Here is a 5,351-nt window from a genome sequence, read left to right as displayed (position 1 = left end):
TGAGGTGGGTGGGGCTGAGAGGGCTCTCACAGCAGCTGCCCTTTCAAGGACAACCTCTGCCAGAGCTATGGCTGACCCAAGGCCATTCCAGCAGCTGCAAGTGGAAAAGTGGGGAATCAAACCCGGTTCTCCCAGATAAGAGTTTGCACACTTAACCAAACTGGATCTCCAGAAAAGAGCAAGGGCAGCGAAGAGGATGGACTGCAAAAGAAACCTTTGATCTGAAACCACCTGGAATGTCCCTGGGAAGCCTGCCTGGTCCAGCTGGGCTTGGCTAGCAGAGTGCTGGAAGGAAGCACTCTAGATTTTGCTTTGCAGGGATTTCATGCAATAGAACTGGTGCTGCCTGGGACTGGGAGACAGCAGTGGCACCCTGAAAAGACCCCTTCATTGCAAGGAATCGTCGGAGAGACTGCTGTCTCACAAAGACATCTGGCCCCACTGGTGGACCTCCTGATGGGACCCGGGGTTTTTGGCCACTGTGTGACACAGAGTGTTGGACTGGATGGGCCACTGGCCTGATCCAACAAGGGCTGTAGCCAGGATTTCATATTTGGTGAGGCCCACAACGGATTTGATATTTGGGGGAGCTGGGGAGCCACCTGGTTTGGCAGCCCTGGGCTTTTGGCACTGCTCCACAAGCTAACCCCCCTTCTCTTGGGCAGTCACAGCAGCCACAGTCATAGCAGCTCTGCTCCCCCCACCCCTTTCTTATGTGCCGCCCCCCCCACACACACACACACACTTTGCTGTGTTAGGGAAGGGGAGAGAAAGAAACAAAAGACCCGCAGCAATGCTACTCCTTGTTCATAGCGGCAGTGAGCAGTGTTCCCTCTAAGCTGAGTTAGTGTGAGCTAGCACATAGTTTTCTAGCCTCCAGGTCACACATTTTTGTCTTAGCTCAGGAAAAATGGCCCCAGAACAAACGAAGGTATGCAGCAGCTCACAACTTGAATCCTGGTAGCTCACAAAGTAGAATTTTGCTCACAAGACTCCCCAGCGTAGAGGAAACATTGGCAGCGAGCAAAGCAGACAGATTGGGGGCCCTCTGATGGAGGAACCATACAGCTGGAAACGGGGCTGAAAGGCTGGGCCTGCCGCTTCCAGCTGCCACTGGAGCTACGGGCCTGTCCAACATGGCTTCTCTTATGTCCTTTTATCCGTGGGAAATGAACCCTCAAGAGCAAGGCTTCACTCTTGAATGATGAAACAGGAGGAGTCTGAGTAGAGGCCCCCCAAACGTTACATCATTTGAAATCTATTTCATTTGAATGTCCTCAGTGATCAAACTGCTTGAGAGTAACGTGGATCTAACATCTGAGCCCATGCAAGCAAACAACAACATTTAACATTAATTAAAAGGGCACATTAAATTATTGAGGTTGCTTGGTGTTTATTACTTTCTGAAATTAAAAGATGGCATCTCTTTTATAGCTGCGCTTCCAGTCCCACTTGCGGGGGTGGGGGGAGGGGGAGGCAGCACTGTCTGTCCAGGCAAGGATTGCAGCTGTGAATCAGCCCCTGTCAGGTGGATCTCCAGCCCCAGGGCAGAGAGCTGCTTTTGGAAAGGAGTCCCACCAGTTTGCTTAATATTTTAATGTAACAGATTGAAATCCTGCCTGTCCACCTGTCAATATGAAGGACAGGTAAAGGGATGCTGCTGGTCTGTTAATGTCTCACTCCTCCTCTGCTAAGCTGAGAGGCAAGACGTAGCCTCTGGGAGCAGCTTTCCTTCCCCTGGGCGATGTTCCCTGTATCTTCTGCTGTTCTCTGGCACAAGAAGCCGGGGGGGGGGGGGGCACTGCAGTGTCAGTGATTAAGGGCTGGTGGAGCTCAAAGCAGACAGCTGGGAAGATCTGTTCTCTACTTTCAGCATATGTGGGGAGGAGGGTGGTCCAAACAGCCATCTGAATATGTTCAGAGAACCAGCACTCTTTTCTTAAATAGTACCACATGAACACATGCAACTGCCTTACACTCAGGGCTTTTTTGGTAGAAAAAAGCAAAGCAGGAACTCATCTGCATATTAGGTCACACCCCCTGATGTCACCATTGTTTCACGCAGGGCTTTTTCTACAACAGGAACTCATAAGAACATAAGAGAAGCCCTGCTGGATCAGGCCAATGGCCCATCCAGTCCAACACTCTGTGTCACAAAGTGGCCAAAAAAAAAACCAAACCAAGTACCATCAGGAGGTTCACAAGTGGGTCTAGAAGCCCTTCCACTTTGCCCCCTGCAAGCACCAAGAATACAGAGCATCACTGCCCCAGACAGTTCCAGTAATATACTGTGGCTAATAGCCACTGATGGACCTCTGCTCCATATTTCTATCCAATCCGCTCTTGAAGCTGGCTATGCTTGTAGCCGCCGCCACCTCCTGTGGCAGTGAATTCCACATGTTAATCACCCTTTGGGTGAAGAAGTACTTCCTTTTATCTGTTTTAACCTGACTGCTCAGCAATTTCATCGAATGCCCACGAGTTCTTGTATTGTGAGAAAGGGAGAAAAGTACTTCTTTCTCTGCTTTCCCCATCCCATGCATAATCTTGTAAACCTCTATCATGTCACCCCGCAGTCGACGTTTCTCCAAGCTATAGAGCCTCAAGCGTTTTAACCTTTGTTCGTAGGGAAAGTTTTCCAACCCTTTTATCATTCTAGTTGCCCTTTTCTGCACTTTTTCCAATGCTATAATATCCTTTTTGAGGTGCAGTGCCCAAAATTGTACACAGTATTCCAAATGAGACCGCACCATCGATTTATACAGGGGCGTTATGATAATGGCTGATTTGGTTTCAATTCCCTTCCTAATAATTCCCAGCATGGCGTTGGCCTTTTTTATTGCAATCGCACACTGTCTTGACATTTTCAATGGGTTATCTACCATGACCCCAAGATCTCTCTCTTGGTCAGTCTCTGCCAGTTCACATCCCATCAACTTGTATTTGTAGCTGGGATTCTTGGCCCCAATGTGCATTACTTTGCACTTTCATATTAGGTCACACTGCCTAACATCAAGCCAGCCAGAACTGTGTTCCTACTTTTAAAAAAGCCCCACTTACACTGAATCAGCCCATTAGTCCTTCAGGGCCAATCTTGGCTACTCAGACTGGCAGTGGCTCTCCAGAATCTCAGGCAGAAAAGGGTCTTTCACATTACTGCTGCCAGATTTTTATAAACTGGAGATGTTGAACTCAGAACCTTCTGCATGCCAAGCAGAGGCTTTTCTCTGATCCATGGCCCCTTCCCTGAATGTGTTCTAAGACTCATTGTAAAAGGAAAGCCTTGACTCCCATTGTATCCATTCACATGAGCATCAGCCCACACTGGATCTAAAACCGAAAGAGCTCACCGCCCACCAAGACAGATTGCCCCACCTCTCTCAAGATCTTTCTTGGCATCTGCTGTTGGGGATCCTGATCCTACACTGGCTCAGCCAAGGGTGTAAGAAGCCTTTCTCTTGTCTTCCGCATGAACAGTGTGCAGCAAAAGAGAACGTTGTTGGGTAAATCAAAAGCAGCACATGACTCAAATTAACCCAGGTGTTATGTGAAGTGGCTCCAGCAAATCTGACTTTCTCACCTCACACTGTTTGTGATCATTCTCTCCCTGAGCAGCTTGTGGATGTTACAAGCAGACAACAAGCATATATTTTAGCACATATATAAAAAATAATATGTGATACAAGCCAAACCTACTGGAATGGGCGTTCCCAGGAGAGCATTCCACTGCCCACAGGTTCAGTTCTTCTGCTTCCTCTATTGATCGGCTTTATGGAGGATTTTAAAACTGTGTTCAGGGGCCTCAGTTGGGCTCAGTCTGCTCACCCCCTCCCCCACTCTCCTCTCCCCCGCCCCCACCATTGCACATCTTTGCTGCAGTTTGGCTTTTCAGCTCCCTCCTCACCACACAGCATATGAGGAACGAGGGGAAGGAAAGTCACACAGAACTTCCTCCTGTTTTTTTTAAGTTCACAGCCCATCAGTCTGCTTTGAGAAATGCCAGCAAAAATGGCAAAAGCCATAGGAGGGAATGCAGTGTGTCTTTGTGTTGATCTTTCCTTGGAAACTATCCTGTGGCTTGGGGGGTGGGGGGGAGAAGAGAAGTGTGTTTGTTTGAGATAGGCAGAATCAGATCTGTGAAAAACCTCCTGTTTATTCCAAATATTATCATCTTTCAAAAGCTTGGGAAATAAGGACAGATAAATCTTCTGTTTGGAACCCCAGTATTTGGGGTCCCAGTAGGGTGCAGCTATTTCCTCCCTTCTTCTGGGGTACAAAGTGGGATCTTAGCTAGAGATGTAAAACTTCCAGAAATTTCCAGAAGCCAAGAGACAAAATGGAAATTGGGGGAAGGGAGGACTGAAATATATGGTTTCCTATCAAACCTAAATTTCTTTTCCTGATCGAAATATATATAATCACTTATACTTTCATTTTCCACAAACCAACTACTTGGGAAAGAGATGTGAACTGCTCTACCTTGTGTCACCATAGCATGTGTAGGTTTGATTTTTTTCTGTCTGAAGGCTGGTGAAAAATAAAAGTTGAAGGGAGAAAACACATTTTGTAGTAAATAGAAACTAACTCCCAGAGGTGCAATAAGAAGGACTGCCAGCAAGTTTGACTATTGCATTAAACTTTATAACATTGAAAACATTGAACTCTTTGGTCTGTATTATCATTAAACACACTACACTATATTAACTGTTGCCAAAAACTGACTCTTAAACAAACAAAAAAAACCCTAGAAAAACTGCATATGTCAACAACTTAAGAGGTTTTTTCCAGCATCCTGCCAAATTTTCCTCAGACTTTTTCAAGCTATGCATTTTGACTGTGAAGAAATCTGTTACTCAGTCTAAAAGAGACACTATCTCATTAGGGGGGGGTCAGTACTCCCCCAAAATTTCTATTGGAAGATATTTGGGGAAAGGTCCCCCCCAAAAAAAATTATTTATTTATTTTATTCTATTTTTAGCTCGCCCTTCCCGTAGGACAGGCTCAGGGTGGGTTACATCATAAAAGCAATCAACAGCGAAAACAATAAAAGACCAATCTAAAACATAAAATCTAAAGCTACAGAGTGACAATAGAGACTAAAATGGCAGGTTCTGCCTCACAGACATGGCCTCTTGTCCAGGACCAACAGATCTTATAGCCCTGGAATATAAGGGCGACCGTTGGGAATACTAATTTACAGAAGTCCGGGGGTAGTTCAGAATTACCCAATTTTTTGTTAATTCTTGATTCCTTCTTAGCAACCTGAGTGCAATGAGGGATCCAAGGAGAGAAGGGGGAAGAAGGGAAAACCTCTCTCAACCCTCCACCTGCCCCACTCATGCAGGGCTCTC

Source organism: Heteronotia binoei, chromosome 12, assembly GCF_032191835.1.
Source record: "Heteronotia binoei isolate CCM8104 ecotype False Entrance Well chromosome 12, APGP_CSIRO_Hbin_v1, whole genome shotgun sequence".
In the NCBI taxonomy this organism is placed as follows: Eukaryota; Metazoa; Chordata; class Lepidosauria; order Squamata; family Gekkonidae; genus Heteronotia; species Heteronotia binoei.
This window is presented reverse-complemented; position numbering follows the sequence as displayed.